The sequence below is a fragment of the Dermochelys coriacea genome, chromosome 4 (genome assembly GCF_009764565.3).
Source record: "Dermochelys coriacea isolate rDerCor1 chromosome 4, rDerCor1.pri.v4, whole genome shotgun sequence".
Taxonomy (NCBI): Eukaryota; Metazoa; Chordata; order Testudines; family Dermochelyidae; genus Dermochelys; species Dermochelys coriacea.
In genome coordinates this window covers 86,223,117-86,241,753 of record NC_050071.1, presented here as the reverse complement: position 1 = coordinate 86,241,753, position 18,637 = coordinate 86,223,117, and the positions used below count along the sequence as shown (strand labels likewise).

Genomic DNA, 18,637 nt, shown 5'->3' with positions numbered 1-18,637 from the left:
CCTTAGGCAGGGACAGGGCCTCCCAGGAGTCCATATGCTTTGGCCCTTAGCCTGGGACAGAGCAGCCAACAGTCTATAGTCCCATAGCCCTTTAAACTGCTTACCTACTTCCGGTGGGAAGGTGAGGCAGGTCTGGCTCTGCCCACTACAGTCTGGGTTAGTTACTGAAGTTTAGTTTTACTTAATTTATTTTTGTTCTTTTAAGCACGGCCTGTCCTGGCTAGTTTTACGTTGAGAGTTATGTGAAGAAAACTATCAGATAGAGAGAGCAGCCACTTTTTCCCTTGTGAGAAGAATAGCTGTAAAATACTTATAAGGGATGAACATATCGTAATGGAGAAACTCCTCCTTTAGGGGGCTGATCCTGTTTGGTGCTGAGTCTCTTGCTAGAGGTCATACACCTCCACTGCCCATTAACTTCAATGGGAGAAGTATTTTACTCCTTAAATGGCAGTGGGATGCAGCAAATACATGATGAACAGGCAGGCATATTACAGTTCGTCCTCTTTGCTACTGTGGATCTGAGAGTGTTATTGATGGGACTGGTTTCTCTTGAAGGTGTAAATCAAGCTCTTTTTTTTTAATTAGCTCAAAATTCCTTTTATTCCATGATCAATCACCTTATGTGAGTGTTGTTGACATATTTGTCTATTCATCTGTTGCATTTATCTGTTCCCTTGTGGTTTGTTTCATGCCTTCTCTTTCTGTGGCACATCTTCTCTTCCTGTTTGCCAAGGTAACTCTCACTGTTATTACAATCTGCTACTTTTGCCTAGGTTTTCACCAGTAATCTATATTCCAGCACTGTTTTTATTACTCTTGGGCATGACAATTGAAACACACAACAAAAAAAATCTCCAAATGTCTACAAAAAACAAGTCTAAAAGAAAATGAATGATACAATCTTTTGTGATAAAAAGGGCTCTTCTAAGAGGAATATTCCCTTTCTGTTATCTGTCGTCCTTCCTCATTCGCCACCACGACTGTTGTCATTATTCATTGCTATTTAGACGACAAACTCCTTTTGGTACTGTTTAAATGAAAGGGGGTGAGCTTTTCAAAGGCACACATGCAGCTAGGCACCTAATTCCCACTGAAAGGACCTGTTTCCATTTCCCATGCTCCCCGCAACCCCCAATGCTGCAACCTGTGCACTGGCCTATTTTGAGGAGATATTGTGCTGCCTAAGGCACAATCCTTCCATATGATCTCCTGGGAGGAGGTGGCCCTGCAGTGTCCCTAACCTATCCATGGTTAAAGAACATATTGTCCTTTATTATGTGTAAGAATATATACCAACTAGAGGGTTGCATACTTCATTGCTTATGTAGGTCAAGTGAGCAGGTGATGGGAAGGTCAGGAACTCAGTTTCTACCCTGAACCTGTAGCATTTTCACAGGATACTGCCACCAAACTGACATTTTTTTAACTCATTGAAACTGCTCCTCTTGTTCTCTTGGTGGTTTTATCAATTTCATATCAACAACTTCCCCTTGACAGTGCCCATGTGCTGCAAGCAGAGGTTCTGAGTCTAGCATTGTGATATCAGAAGTAACTCAACCAGTCATCAATTGCTCCTGCCAGTAACCCTCACCCTAACTCGGCTGCATGCATTAGCCATCTCTCCTCTTGACAGTGCCCATTTGGTATTGCAGGCAGAGTAAGCTCTGTGCCTGCAGCACCAAATGAACACTGTTTAGATGAACTAAAACAGTTCTGACTAGGCAAAGGTAAATGATCTCTCCTGAGCTAAGCATAGTGTGGAGAGAGCCACAGTGCAAATTTTCGGCCTCATTCCTATTCAGCCAATGTAGCACATGATTTGAAGCAACTCCCCACTATTCGAGTCCCTAACCCCCTCCCCCCCACCACAGACTCTGTCATAGTGCCTCACTCACAAAGGGCAGTTTCATTTGCTGGCTCATTTCAACCAATGGGATTGAAGTTTGGAGGGAGGGAGTGATGACTGGCTGAATTGTGTTTGTCAGAATGCTCATCTGCCTGCCACATCAAATGAGCACTGTGTGGAAATCAGGGTTTTCTGGCTTTCCAATTGTCACTAAAATAATTAAGGTTCCTCTCACTGATACGTAAAATATTCTCTCAAATTTTGGCATTGCTCAGTTGCGATCTTCAAAAGTTACCACATTACAGACAGACAAAAAGAGAAATATCATCAGGTTTAGTGTCATTTAGCCTGGTCAAATAGATATTAGTACAGATCCACTGGTCTAGCCAAGCTGCACTCAGTTCAATAGAGGGGACAGTGGTTGGAGCAAAGGTGGCTTTAAGCCACTCTTATGTTCTCTTGATGTAACCAGCTAGGTTTGATCCAGTCCCTAGCATAAGTTAGAGCAGCTTCCAGACTTTTCTAATTTAGAACAGCCCCAAGAGGTTTTCTTGAAAAATTAGATCCACTAGTGTGTAGGGTTGCCCCAGCCATGACTCCTTTTCCACAGCCCTGCCTGCTGCAACAGGTAAAGATAAAATATGTACCATTACTCTGGCTCCAAATTTTAACCTCCTAAATGAAAGATTGGAATATTATGAGCAACTGGAATGAAGGGGGCTATCGTGTAAACACTCCCACAGTTTTAGCTGTCACTAGCACATCAGCTATAATGTCTATTCAGGCTGCTGCCAGGATGCCATTCCTAGTACTACCATGGAAATGTCCTACACCTATAGGCAGTGCTGATTTTGCAGGTGATGAGCCACCAAGAGACCTGATCCTTTGGCATTACATTACAGCATGTTGGTCAGGTGGAAGAATGTGATAGCCTATCACCTCTCATATACTTTGTGATACCTGATAGACAAGGCGAAAAACAGATATTAGCTGCTTGAAACATTGCATCAGACTGCACAGACACTGATCAAAAGTCATTTATAAAAATGTCTCTATTTGGACTTTCTTAAATATTTTAGTGTGCTACCATTATACTTAATAATGGAATGCTGTTATTAACACAATAACACCTGACGACTTAGACATTAGTAGCACTTAACAACTGATTAGGTAGTTAATGTCCAGAGGCAAAATTATGGGCCATTAAAGTTCTGATGGAAGTCATTAATTTTACTGGTGATCATCAGTTTGTAGACTATTATTGTTTCTCTTGCATCTGTTACTGTTGGAGTGGTGTGGTGGATACTGATTTAAATCTAAAAGACCTATAATGAATGGAGTTTTTAATAGCTCACACATCTTCGTTTATTTATACATTGACTAAAAAGTGGCTCCCACACAAGGATCCCAGAGTAATTTCTTAGATATTATTTTCCCTCTATTCCTAACATACTGTCATAAGCAGAGAAGGTGTAGCAGGCATCTGTGTGTGATTGCCTGCTGCTGTCCAATTCTGAATGAACAAAGAGGAGAATAATCCATTTTAGTATACAATGCCTTGAGATATTTCAGTACAATGAGTTACAAACTAATAGTAGAGGAAATTCAGAAACTGTTATGTGGTCACATACAATGCTGACAGAACCTGTTAATGATATAGGCGATATACAGCAGAGTACTGGGTTATTTCTACTTCCACCTACAGAGTCCCCAGAAGAGACCTCTTTTTAACATCCCATCTGAATGGTTGCAACTCTATCAGGGTAGCACCCTTGAGTACCACATTGCAGTGAAAGTATAAATATGAGCTTGAGTCCTGGTATGGTCCTTGAATTTCCAATGCCAGTAGTATACTAAGGGCAAATTTGTGAGTCTCTTGCTCAGAGTGGTGAGCAGTTACTTACTGGAGTTATCCCATTGACTTCAGGGGGCTGCTTCTGTGAGTAATTGCTCACCAATATGAGTAAAGTGTTTATTATCTGGCTCTAAATTTGAAAGGGTTTGGCTCAAGGCACCAAGGTGAATGTTGCTTAGAAAGAAAAGGTAGACACCTGGGTTAATTCAGGTTTAAATCTATATTAACTATACTGCAACACTGCAGTGTATTATAATAGAAAGTCTTCATTAGTAGCATCCCTGGCTTAATTAGTATCTTGTCTCTCTTAATGTTCTTGGGTGTAAACATGGTGGCCAAAAGAGAGCTCATTATGAATTGTACTCGGGAAGATCCTGAGTGTGTTGGCAAGTCATCCAATGTCCATTTCAAAGGATCACGCAAGTCTGGACTGAATTCAGCAATAAGTTCTTTCTACTTGCCATCTGATAGAAGTCATGACTTGATCATGCCACTTATTGTTGACTAATTACCTGTGTTTCTTCCTTCTCCTCAAGTAACCTGAAGTGGCCCATATGCTCACCTTCTGATAATTATAAAAGCTAGTGCAGACAGTATAAACTTATGAAATTAAAATCTTTAACACTGTTATATCAATTCAGTTTCGACAGAGCGCTCCACATTAATTCAAAGTACTTTTTTCAGACTAATTGGATACTTTTCAAAGTCTTAATTACCATTCAGAAATAACTTTTGTATACCACATAGATATTGAAATGTTGATCTCTTCAGAACCATATGCTGACTGTGTGGGAGTGGTATTTTTTTAGTCTTACAAATATAAAATACAAGCAGGAATAAAATATCTAAAACAACAAACCAGGATGGTATATAATATCATTACTATTATTTTATTTCAGAGTAGCAGCCGTGTTAGTCTGTATTCGCAAAAAGAAAAGGAGTACTTGTGGCACCTTAGAGACTAACAAATTTATTAGAGCATAAGCTTTCGTGAGCTACAGCTCACTTCATCTGGTAGAGACCACCATGTGCTAGACACTTGCTAGACTCTGAGAAGGCACTATCCTTGTTCTGAAGGGTTTCTAATTATATCATTTTAGAATGTAAGATAATTAGAGAACCACAGTCTTTGGCCTTGTCTATACTACAAAGTTTTGTTGGCAAAAGTTATGCCGCTTTAATTAAAACCGTTGTTGCATGTCCACACTACCACACTAACAGCTTTTGCAACAACACAGAGACCAGTATACTGTGGGTAGCTATCCCACTGTGCAGCTGGCTGCAGGGTGCTTTGGGAAGGTTTTTGCAATGCTTCATGGGGCAGGTACAGTGTCACATGATGCAGGTTTTTCAATCCCATTGTTCCAGGGGCATCCTAGTAGATTGCCAGCTGCTTTTTCAATTGAAGTGTATGCGGGGAGGGAGAGGAGAGTGGTGTGTCTGGTGCAGGGGAGACAGCAGTCTGACCAACTTATCCTGAGGCAGGGGGAGGGAGACACCCCCCCCTCATGGCAGCCCCCAGCTCTGCTCAGCACAGCAGTCTTTCCTGAAGCAGCCCACTCTGCCTGCCTGCGGTTCTGCGATTCCCTCTGAGTTCTCCCACAGCTTCTTCAGCTAGCGGGAGCGGTATCCTGAGCAGCTCTGTGAGCTCCCTGTACTGAGGAATGTCAAAGCAGCACAGAAATCCCCACCCTCCATTCCCTGCAGCAATGGTGTGCCTGCTGCTGTGCTCCTAGTGAAGGCCATGATAATGTTTTGCTTTTTGTTTCCCCCAAGGGAGCATCACGCTCAGCTGTCAGATACTTCCAGGAGCTTTGAGAGAGGAGGGGTGCATGCCTGCAGGGCAGCAGAGATCGAAACAGTGAGCCGAGCAGTCATGGCAGGCATTATGGGATACTGGTGGAAGCCAGTTACTTTGACAAAACAAACAGCATAGTCTACGCTGAAGTTTGTTGCTTTAACTTTGCGGCAAAAACCTCTGTGCCTCTTTGAGGTGGTTTCATTTTGTCAGCAAAACAGCAGAGTTTTGCCGCCAAAAGTAGCTTTGTAGTGTGTACACCTCCCCTGTTTTGTCAGCAAAAGGCAGCTTTGCCGACAAAACTTTGTAGCGTAGACAATGCCTCATTCATTGAGTGTCCTCTTCACACACAGTTAGCGACAGAACAATGAAGTCAACAACACAAAACCAAACTATGCAGACAGTGGCTTACAGACTAGCACCTGACTAATTTAAACTTCTATGAATCCAAAGACTTGAAAAGTTTAGTCAATGTTTTACATCGTGTGCTGTGTGTGTCATCTGCAGTAGGGATCAAAACAAAGGTCTCTGTATCTAAACACCTGAGCCTCTATTTCCTGCATTAAAGAGCCATCTCTGTTAGCCAAGGCTTTAAGCAGGCTCATTAACCTCTATATCTAACCTCTATATGTGGCTGGAATCAGGGTGGAGCACTACACTGAGTGGGTGTGGTTTACAAATGTAAAGTACTGGGACCTGAATATATGTGACTGTCTCCCTTTAGTGTCTAGCCCACACAGCAAAGAGAGATCTTAATACCACAACAGTTATCTGAGATGGTCCTTTAGCTCAAGTGATATGGGCCTATGTTTTGCAGCAGATAGTCCTGAATACTACCCCAGTGCCACATGTGTAGAGTTTAGCTGGTGACCATGTTTATGGATCCATACAGTCGATCCACTTCCCATTATTGGTTTCTGAAATGTGTTAGTATAGACATGTCATTTGGCGAGCACGTTCTAGGGTTGAGCTTCCTTCAGCTAAGCACTCCAACTAAACAAAATTCCAGTCGTGCCTTATTTCCTTGCTTCTGAAAATACTCTGTCATGCTAGTGTGCCTTGACTGAGTTATGAAAGCCCCAGAAAGCTGCCAGTACCTGACTATTGCACATAGCTCAGTTTCCTTAAGATTAATGCAAAATGTTCACATGCACTGTGAAACTTTTTTAATATTTTTTGCCAGTTCTACTTGCACAACATACTAGAATTGCTGACATATCCTCAGAAATTTTCACACTATTGTGAAGTAGAAAAAAACAACAAAAACCAAAAATTTGATTTCTGGAGTTTCAGATTTGTACAGTCTTCTTCCTCCTGAATGTAAAGAAATTATACAGTGAGTCTAATTTACACTAGTTATGCTTTTGGATACCTGTAATTATCACTAATTCATTTAACTGCAGATTACTACATGCCTGAATTACTTATTACCTCTCTTTATTTCACACTGGCTAAATGTTTGTTTATAATATGGGTATGTTGATCACATAGTATAATTGTAGGATAAATGCTATCATGTAATAAACTTTCTGGTTATATGAATTAATATTAATCACAGGTATCTAAAAGTATGACCACAGTCTAATTACACTGAAATGGAGCATAACTACAGTGTAATTACATTTACGCAGCTTGGTGAGCCAGCTGCCATGAGAGTCAGGCATCATGAGGAGTCTGCTGACTCAGAAGACTGGAACGGCTGGGGTCCCCAGCCCTGGGGCCAGTCCACATAGTAGGACTGTCCCTTGGATGTGGACCCTGGTTGCCCAACTGAAATTGACATGATTCTTGTCAGTTTCATGACTGCAGAGCAGTGTGAATCTGACAAGAATCATGCCACTTTTAGTCAAATGCTAATTGGGTTCTGGGAAGCAGATTTCATTCAGAAATACTGTGTCAATGCTTACGAAACAAAATTTCTTTGGAATTTCCGATTTGTAGGAAATTTTGAAATGTCAGACTTTCCCATGCTGACCATACCAGCGCTTCCATCAGAGAAACTTATGTTGGTTGGGGCTGTTTTTTCACACCTCTGGCTGATAAAAGCTTTATCTATAAAAATGCTAGTGTAGACAAAGTGTACTTCACACTGATTAGTAGCTTACTTGGCCGGTAGCCTTATTGATTTAATTCGGACTACTCAGAGTGAAATACTACTCACTGTGAGTAAGGATGGAAGAGTCAGGTCCAAAATTAAAGAATCCCCATACAAAACTGAAAATTTGTTTTTTAATTTGGACCTGATTCTTCCAGCCTTACTCACATCTTTGGGCTCACAAGGGCTATATTCTGATATTATTCACATGGGGTAATACTTTACTCAGCAAACTGTAATCAATGGGCCACACATTGAGAGGCATTTTACTTCCTATGAATAAAAGTATTCAAATTTGTCTCAAAATGTTTTTAGGCTTCCACTGATATTTTATTTTCAAGATATTTAATAAAATTTTGTTCCAATTGAATAAAAATTTACAGATTCACTAAAAGATCTTGGAATGTGGGGAAAGAAAAGATTACAAAACCTTAGTGGGTTATCTAAATATATATTTACATAGGCCTCCTCAAGTCAAAATTTTGTCTGCCATTAACAAAAATCAAAGCAATAAAAGGAAAGCAAATGACATGAAGGACTGGTGTTGCTTCTAATTGTTAAAAAGAAATGTCTTCTTCCTGGGAACATCCACTGCTGCCTTGATGCTTCTTTGCAATGTGTACAGTTGTCTTACCATGGATTGTATCAGTAAGTATACTATATCACATGATATATCATCCCATCTTCTGCAGTCTTGTGTACATTTGTGCAAGAACAGACCATAGCTACATTATCTGGTTTCTTCAGGGACCATTCTGATCAAAGCTGTGTGGTAAGCAGAAGGGTGAGGATATGATAGAGACTGTAGTCTTGTAATTCTTGGGGCTGTGGGGAGGAAAGAGGGAAAGCCACATGATGCTGCAACAGCTGTAGCCCATCACAGGAGATTCTGCTGCAAAGTGGTAGAAGCTTATGTAAACAGTGAAGATGATGTGAAAAATAAAATACATAAATGAAGCTTTTTATATACCCTCTGTGCAACATACTCATAGTTCTTCTGTAAGTTACTATATGCTGTTAGTCTTTCTGAAAAATGAAACGACAGATTTCTGTTTTATGCAGTTCTTAAGATTTTCTAGGAGACTTGATGTATGCTTTCTACCAAGTTCACCTCAGCGATTTTTGCTAATTGTTCCTGATGTTCCTCCATATTGTAAGCGTTTTAACAGGAAAGCAATGGCAGATTGCCTTCCCCAGAGAAGAACAAAAGAGTCTGTTGATGTGATCTGGAGAGAGAGAGGAAAAACACTACATAAAATAAATACTAGTGTACAATGTTGTTTTTCCATTTTCAGTGCATACCAAGCTACTGTCTAAATGTCAACAAAGAACTTTTTAACTGTAAACATTGTGGTTTAAAAATCTCCTTTTGATTTATCTGTGTTTTGCCATGTTTGGATATGCATTGCAAGCAATTATTCCAGTGAAACCACCCTCTTCTGTTATATTTATAAATCAGCCCCATCTGGCAGTGGCTCAGAAAATAACAAACTGTGGTTTCTGCTCTTTTGCTAAACTCTGTTTATTGTTTACCTCAGCCTCCCACCTCAACCCCACTCAATAGGTCTGTTTTATTCGCCTGTTGCAACCTGTCATGTATATTGAGTTTTCTCTGTCGTCTTGGTTATTTCTTCTGTACAATTCCTAGCATGATGGGGCCCTGACCCTCGAATGAAGCTTCTAGGTGCTGCCATCATATAAATAATAATGACTACTATTAACACTTATTCCCTCCAACTTCAGGAACAAAGATTAAATGAGGCAGAATTATTCCCAGGTGTGGACGTACCAGAAGTTTATCAAATAGTTTCTGGTAATCTCTACACAAAACATACAGTTAACAATTTTGATATTGACTAAAGTGTCATTTACCTGATACACCAAAATAGCCACATCACCGGAAAACACTGTAATAATTAGCAATAAGATGACAATCTTGTTGGCAATCTCAGCAAAAATTCTCAGCAAAAAGTGCTGAATTGACCATTGAACTTTAACTACTCTCTCACATCTGGGCCTTCCCTGCATTATAGACTATTGGCATTACAACATGCAGCATGCCTGTAATCCTCCATGCATATTCACAAAATTGCAATTACTAGTGCATAGGAGTTCTTATCATCATTGGGATTGCATTTACTCTGAACAGGAATAACAACTGTTCCCCACTTCCATATTAACATGTATTGATGTAATGCTAGTATAGATACTACCTGGAGTAGTACTGCAGCACTTTAATTGGTTCTCACACCATTGTTTCATAATGCACTAGTTACTAAGTGGGCTGCCTGGTCTTTATTTATTTATTCTTGCAGTGCAGGATCATTTTCTGGCAGCTCCTCGCCTGTACAATTTGGGCTGTGTGCACATCTTAGATCTCACTGTGTTTACTTTTTTTCACCAGCATCAACTTCTGCGTGATTGCTTTTCCAGTGTTAACCTCCCCCAGCCCCCAACAGCTTGCGGATCATCTCTCTGAAAGAAGATTGCTTTGGGCTGGCCCAAGGAACATATATAGGACATTGAGGAGATATAGTTTTAGCTTTACTGAATTATCAAAAGTATGATTTATGAGCAGGTGTCTGTACAGATGCTCAAGCTGGCTACCATGAGCAGTGCAGACACAGGATCTCAAGGGACAATACAACATCTTTTGTCACTCAGAATCCTATTGCAGACTCTGCACACATTGATGCTTCAAGGAGCAGAGTCAGAAACTGTGGGATAGGTGTCCAGAGGGCAGTGCAACTACCACAGCTACTAGACTAGAGTGTGTGTGTGTGTGTGTGTGTGTGTGTGTGTGTGTGTGTGTGGCGGGGGGGGGGCTGCAGGACAGGACTGAAGCAGGATAGTTTGTGTGACTGCACTGCACCATTGCTCTTTCCACTAGGACAATCCACTTATTTGATTAGCAATGGTGCATTTCTCTAGTTTTGTACTTATCCTTCAAAGTCAGGCTGGACAGGTTTGTCAATTTGGTACCTTTCATGAACGCTAAAAATAATTCAAGTTATAACCCAGGCAGGGCACAGAATTTTGCTGATGTATTGAGAGTCACTTGCAGAACATTGTAGTTTCACATGTATTTTTCATGTCTCCAGGTATTGTAAAAGTTATGTCTGACTGAAATAGGGTGAGTTGTTCTATTTCCTCAGAATTGCCATGAGACTCTTTACTTTGACCATTGTTTTCTAGCTTGCCCAGAACAATTTTTTGTTTTAATGTCAGATTTCATTTTTATGCCAGTGAAACAGTTATGACTGTCTTTGAAATCCAACATCTCTGGGTCTTTTCTTGTCTGGCAGGCATTAAATCATTAATGTTTCAAAATCACAGGTCCCTGAATGTTGCCAAGATGGAGCGCCTGGTGATTGTCTCCTTAAATTTACTGAGAAATGCCAATCATTTTCTTCTGGCCTTTGATGACCTTCAGTTCTGTTTCAAACAGGTATCTTGATTGAGTATTTTTTCTTGTAGTTTTATATATATGAAAAACTGCCTTTTTGTCATTGAAACCTTCCTAGATTGTGGATATTTCTCTCCGTTACTGATAACTTTTTACTCATGGTTTATGTCTTTCAGATTAAATTACTGGAATTCTTTATTTGCTGCCTTTTCTAAAGCTGAGTGTCCTTACTCCTAAAATAGCCCCAACTATGCTGCTTGTGTTTTTGATACACACAATACACCAATGCATCAGAACTTATTAATTAGCACTGGTTACCTAACTTAGTGAAGACTGGTTTTTCTAGAGCTTTCTGTCACCTACAGGGCTTCTTTAAAACTCTCCTCCAAGTTGCATTTTCAGTCTCTCACTACTTGCTGGTGTTAGGAACAATTTCCATACAATTACAATCTTTAGTGGAGCATTGATTGACTCATTCCAAAATGATGCTGACAAATTATGTTAAAGACCATTCCTTGCATTTATGACAGATAATTTAGTCAGCCCATTTATGGTGCTCTGCAGGAGGCAGGGAAGAAATGGATGGACTGCATCCTAAAGGACAGGGAGCACCCACTATCAATATAATCTTAACCATTACAGCACTGGGAATCAGTCTATTCATTAGACATCCTCCTCCTGTGAACTGTGCTGAGATTTTCTGATTAAAATGAAATGCATCAGTTCTCAGTCCTGCTTTTTTCACTATTCTCAATCCTGTTTTTTCCTGTATCCTCAAGAGGTTTATCTCCTTTCTACCTCACTAGCCATCATGTCTCCTGCAAGCTTTCCATCCTCACAACCAATTTTTCCTCTCTCCCTACCCATCTCTCTCCCAGGTTAACCCATCTTCTTGCTCAGACCTACCTGGTTTCCTCTTCAGTCTGCAGAAACATTATGCTTCTGGCTGACCACTTTCCCCTGCCTATTCCCAAGTGAGCCAAGAACAAGCAACAGGGAGATAGGTTGAGGATGAATGATGCCAAGGATGAGAGAAGATTGTTAATAAATGGAGGTGGGTCATCTCAGGATTCACTTCATGCAAAAGCTTCCAGAAACCATCCATCCCTCAAACTGTGGCCTAGGTTGTAATAAACTGCCATGGCTGAAGAGTTCTAAAGGTGACATCCGCTCAACACTGCTCCTATCTGGGCCACAGAATGGTCACTGCAGAGCTGTGTAAGACACTGGCTCCAAAGGTTAAACATGAAGGATAAAATCCTGGCCCTATTGAAGTCAAAGGCAAAACCCCTTTTGACTTCAGTGGGGCCCGATTTCACCCCAAACCTCTACAGTGCTCTGCTAAGTTAGGGCATGAGAGACTGGATTTGGGAACTGAATCTTGCCTTGTATGCCTTTCAGAGCACTAACCATAGGGCACTGATGTTCTTCTAATTTATAAGATGTTGTACCACTGCATGAGTCTGACATGATGATCTAACACTGGTAGATAGGATACTTAGGCAGCTGGAACTGTTTTGTTTTGCAATTTGTAAAAGCAGCACCAGAGCCAGCCTAACTGTTATTAAAGCACTTACATAGCTGTTGTAAATAGCTTGCTGTTTAGATGCTGAAGTATGTAGCCTGGGATTCTTTTATGCTCCTGTAACTGGCTCAAAAAATCTTTGTGATTTCCCCAGAGAAATCCTGTATGCTCATATTGTTCACTCTCATGACCACAACAGTACACCTTGTGTCCTTAGAGCAATTTGCTGTGAATGTAAGCACTGGCTTTGATGCTGTTGCTTAGATAATTCTGTTGCTTTCTCATAAAAGGAAAATTGGGAAGTAGGGCAGGGTTCAGAGAAACTCACCTTACATTGCAACTTATATCCATAGAGATGTCTAATTCTAATTCTTCTCCCGGTGAACAGCTCTGTCTAAGATCGAAAGCTTGTCTCACTCACTAACAGAAGTTGGTCCAATAAAAGCTATTACCTCATCCACCTTGTCTCTCTAACCATTTTCTGGCCATTTTTCTTGCTAGGTCATTCGTAGCTTTTAAAAGGAATGTAAACGTGTCAAACCCATGTATCTGATTATGAGTTTTGAGTGGAGAAATTTGTGTGGATCTTTGTGAAACTGGATTTTTGACAGCTTCCATATTTTTATAAAAATATATTTTAGCATATAGTAGTATTTGACTACTTAGCCTATAAGTATTAGATTTTCTGAAGACCTACTTTAGCAACTAGAAATAACAACATACTATAGAAACCAACTGGTGTTGTGGTGTGCGTGTGTGTGAGAGTGTGTTTGGTATGTGTGTATATTGTAATGTATGGGAACTGGGTAGTGTCTCTCTAAATGGTTCTGAACTCTCTAGTGGCACTCTTTGGTTCTATGTTTAGAAATCTTCCAGAGCAGTAATTTGAACAGTTAGCTAGGTCTTAACATGTTATGTATATAGATAACAAATACCCCTAGTTATATGGACCTCATTGTGCCCATGTGGTTCCTTCGTATTATTATTTCCGTTGCGTAAAGAGCAAAAGACACAACATATTATTTCCGCACAGCCACACAAAGTACTTTGTTAAAAGAAAATGGAGAGGGTGTTAGCTGTAGTGAGTGTGAATGCCCAACCGCATATTTTTAAACCTATTTGTGGCACACGCCACTCCCTGTAGCCCTCAAAACATTTGAAAGCCTAAAAGTGGACAGTTAAGGTATCTGATCAATCCCCCACCATTAGGTAGTAACCACAGCTTGCTGTCACAATAAGCAATTTCTATTGTTTCATCCATAATCAAGAATACACACACATATATACAGATCATGCACATCAAACTGAGTATTTGATTAACAATTTGGAAACTACATTATGAGATCAATAAAAATGGTAACTGCTCTGGAATCACCATTAATTGCCATTTAGGATATTTTCTTAGTTATGACACTTATCATGAGCTGCCCATCTACATTGACTCCATAACAAAGAGATGACAGTGTGGTTCTGGGTATAAACAGTAGGTGGTGAACAATAGTGAAGGGATTAACCCTTCAGCAAGACCTTTGTATTTGATCACTTACAAAAATAATGCTTTTTTCTTACAGCTCCATTTTTTTTCTGGAAAGATTTCCTGTCTTTCCCCTCTAAGAAATGCTGCCAGATGAGAATGCAGAAATAAAACATGTGATGAAAATTTGATTTTCAAAGGCAGGTCACAGATTGTACCTTGTGCTGCAGGACTCTGTTCCGGAAAATGACTGCTGCTTCTCTTGAGGGGAACAACTTCAGGGCTCATGTAAGAGTATGGACAAGCTGTTCAAGTAAAACAACCATCCTCAACCTTTGCTTCAAGCTCAAACAAAACCTGACCTGAACAATTCTGGTGATCTGTGAATGAGTTTGCTTACATGGTTTAAAAAACTTTCGGTGAAATCCTGGCTCCATTGACGTCAATAGCAAAATTCCCACTGCTTTCAATGGAACTAGGATTTCACACATCGTTTTTGTATTCCTCTGCACTTTTTAGTTCAAGTCAGAACCCAAAGTACAGGCAGTAGGTTATCCCAATCGTCTTCTAAACGACATTTCCAGTTTAGCTGAAAGCAGGAATAAGTCGTAATCTCATGAGACAGGACGTTGAGTGATTTCAAACCCAGCTTTTTAAAAAAACTTTAAGATCAGCACGTAAACATTTAGGCTTTTACCTGAATTGAAGTTTTGATTTCACTTCCCCTATATTTTGGATGTAGGAACCTAACTTTAGGCATCCAGGTTGGAAATTTTGGCTGCAGACTTCGGGTCAGTCAGTGTTTTGGGGATATGCAGACTGTCTCACCTGTATGTTTCTTGCTGTTACTAGAGAATCTCTCGTGCTAACCACTAGTCTTCACAATAGTATACTTGTGAAAAATCATCTTTAACTAGAAGCAGCTATTAGTATTCTTGCAAGTAGTCAAAATTACTTTATGTACTATAACAGTATAATATCATCCTATATAAAGCAACTTGGAAGTGTCTATTCATGCTGCTTTATGGTGTATAAAGGTGATATAGAAGGTCCCCTCTCTCAAAAAAGATCTGACAAGGCTTTTTGGTTTTGTTTTGTTTTTCACTTTAGAAATATTGGGAATATCAAGCACTTTTTTTTGGCTAGAGGGCTCTTTGGACAATGCCAAAGAACTACACCTGTAGAAAGAGTACATAAAATGCTACCGGATCAGAACATTTCAGATCTGGTAGAATTTTACACCCACAGGGCACTCACTGACTCAAATCCTCAACTCCATTGACTGCTATGGAGCTATGTCAATTTACACCAGGGAGAATCTGGCCAATTATACACAGGTATAAATTAGAACACAAGGTGGTAGAGAATGGGGTATAATACTTTTAGATCCTTCCAATTCCTATTAGTGTGGTGAATCAAAAGGTTATTCCTGACCCTATGGCTCACATATCAGCACTTTGCCATACTTGCTAAACGTTCTATGCTGCTAACTTCTAATTTTTCACATCTTTTTTGTTTCTTCCTGAAGAGTAGTCTTTGTGTTGGCTGTTCATGATTTTATAAATAATGTGACAAAGAGCTGTGATAAATAAACTCACTGTTGCATTTCTAGCTTAAAGGTAAAGAAAGAAAGAAAAAGGAAGAACCATACATTAATAAAGCCCAGTAGGAAGAGGGAAGGGGGAAAAAGCCAACACCAAAAGCCAAGAAACATCTGAAAGAGAATGGGAAACATTTGAAGTACTAAAGATTAGACAACTAACATTGTATTGTTTGTGAAGATATTTCATTTGGTATTTATGGGTAAAGAACCCGTCATCTGCTTCACCATGTTGGAGGGTCTAGACATGTCAGATAGAAGGGAAAACAGAAAGGGAAAGAGTAAGTGGTTTTAGAAAATGTTCACTAATTACTTCCTTCCTGTTTCTTTTTTTGAGCACTGGTTAGAGTCCCTCCCTCCTTATGCATGTTATCAAATGCTACTGAAGCACTACTACGCCTTCAATGGGTCACGAACAAAGGATTAACCACCTAAATAAGCACTTGATCCCGTGGCCGGCTGAGACTGTTTACTACCTTTCCAGGATTAGGTTCTAGGGCTCTTTATGCTAGGGCATTTAGATGGAGGGTGTGATTTTAATTTTACTTTCTACCAAGTGATCAAGAGATTACTGATGGGAAGCATTTCACACTGAGCAAATAAATATTGGAGAGCTTGGCTGCACATTTTCTAATCTTTGACTAACCTGTTTTCACTTCCAAAGGTCATTTTTAAGTAGTTCTTTTCCTATTTAATCCTCAGAATATCTGAGAAACTGAAATGATGGAAAGCTGATTAAGAATCAAAGAAGATCTGCTGAGGAAAAAAATATTAGTCCTGTGTTTTTATTAGCTTCCTAATGCATAAAGACACCTGACAGGGTTTTTGTGTGTGTGTTTTTGTTTTTCCTGCATTTTTTTACATTAGACATTCAAGTTTTGAATGCCCTGTTTTTCCCCGTAGACTTTTATGAATGATGGGAGAAGTGGTAGTCTTATGACATCATTGTAACCAATAAACTTCAATGAATGAGATGGGAAATTATATTTATTCAGACTGTTTAAAAACAGGGGGATTTACTGTTTGTTTGCTTCTATTAATCTCTATTTAACTCAGGTAAGGGCTGAGAAAGCTCCCAGTCCACTCTGAGTCCTCCAAAGAGACTTCTAGCAAAAGGAAGTTTTTTGGATCTTGCTAAAAAACCAGCAGAGGAAAAAAAAGTTAATCACCTCCACTGAAAAAAAATGTACCCTCAGCCTCTCTTTTTGTTACACAGCACAATAAATTAAAATGGGCTTCACCCCAATTTTTATTTCTTGGTAAATCACTTTTTAAATATAAGAATCAGAAAATAATAGCAATAAAAAAGACAGTAAGAATAATGATACAGGAGGTATTAAAAAGTGAAAAAGATATGGGATGATATATAGTGGGATGATTGATGGGATTCATTCAGTTCATGTAGCTATAAAATACCAATTACCCTTGCATATAAAAGCCATTATTGATGGAGTGATGTGAAGACTTCTGAGGTAGGAGATAGATGGAAACCACTAATGCATTTCACATAGGCCAGTGAAAGGCTGTATCCTTCCTATGATGTTCATAAAGAACTTCTGTTAATGTCAATGAAACTTTAATCTGCAGAATGAGGCTAAAACATGACCCACAGTCACCATCTGGCTAAATGGGATTTTAAATTGGTAATTTAAGGCCTTGTCCACACAGTGAATGTTACTGTGCCACTAACTGGTTATGCCTGGTTAGCGAACACACAATTTATGCCCATACAGCACATAATTTACAATTGGTTAATACCCAGTGCTGTGCCATTGCATATTTCTGCCATGAATAATTCTCGGAGTAAAACTTTTTTTTTTCTCCAGAATTTCAGAGTTAATATTTGTTTCTCTATGTTCTATGGAAATCTTTTCACTGTGAACTATATTATAATAGGTGAAAATTGTGCATTTTTCACAGTTTCCATGATAGATGGCGTTCTGTTACAATATCTTTTCTGTAATTCTCTTGATAGACTACTACCATAGTGATTTTTCTAAGATTAGGTGTCCTGGGTGTTTTGCAGAATCATTCCTGCAACTAGGAAGCCTCAGAAAAGCTGCCTTCACATGCTCATTTTGCACTCAACATGATCTTTTCTGTTTTTAAGGTAAATCAGTAAACAAGAGCTATATTTTTTGTATGTGTTCCTTTTTCTAGTGCGATTTGAAATCTCCTCTAGGATAATTTGGGGCTGAAACTTCTTTTGCTTTCTTAAACCATTTAATCTGGTCCAGTGCAACTCCAAAAACTTCAGTTGAGTTACTGCTGATGAGAGCTAGTCAAATTGCTTGTTGCAAATAACATTCATTGTAAATTCAACCATCCTTTCTCTTTGTGAATCATTGACAAAACTGGCATTTTTCTGTTAATGACATTTGTATTTGTAGTCACTTGCCAAGTAGACAGAAATTTGTTCACAAGCTATCAGATTTGATCACCATAAGGTATATTATCACTATTGTTTATTAATTTATTAATTTATTTTCATTCCAGTAATGCCTTGGAGCTCTGCTCAGGAGAGTTGACTTACTATGCTAGGCACTGTACAAACAAAGAATGCAGATAATCCCTTCCCTGAAGAATTTACAATCTAAATGACTAGACAGACAACAAATAAATAATTGGTCTCTGACCTCTGTCTGGACACTCCCATTCATTTCTTCCAGCCACTTTCATGAAAAGAACAGCAAACAGAAAGATATTTAACACTCCTTTTGATATATTGGCACTGAAGCTGGCAGTGCCTGTTTGTTGAAAGAGGTGTAGGTGTTTAAAAAAAAATCTAACTGCAATATCTTGGTAACTTATTACTGAAATCATTAACTATATAAGTGAGATGATGGACATTATGGGATGGTAATGTTCTTGATAGAACATATTGCTTAATTATCACCTTCTAATATTTCCTCATAGTCATGTACATAATCAAATGCTAGTACAAATGAACATGAAATGAATTCATAAGGAGTGAACACTTGAGAAATAATGTTACTCAGTAAAATATAAAATTAAATGTCAGCTCCTTATTGCTA

The 18,637-nt window shown here is 39.2% G+C and overlaps 1 long non-coding RNA gene across 2 annotated transcripts in view; it reads left to right on the top strand.

Moving 5' to 3' along the window:
• LOC119855146 overlaps positions 1 to 18,209 on the top strand; it is a 43,360-nt gene extending 25,151 nt beyond the window's left edge. The window contains exons 2-4 of one of the 2 annotated variants that reach the window (XR_006281028.1): positions 14,207 to 14,315; positions 17,629 to 17,712; positions 18,099 to 18,209. This is a non-coding gene — a long non-coding RNA (uncharacterized LOC119855146). Of the gene's footprint in view, positions 1 to 14,206; positions 14,316 to 16,304; positions 16,764 to 17,628; positions 17,713 to 18,098 lie in introns of those variants that run through there. The other variant, XR_006281029.1, reaches the window with a different exon arrangement.
• Positions 18,210 to 18,637: the final 428 nt, after the last annotated feature.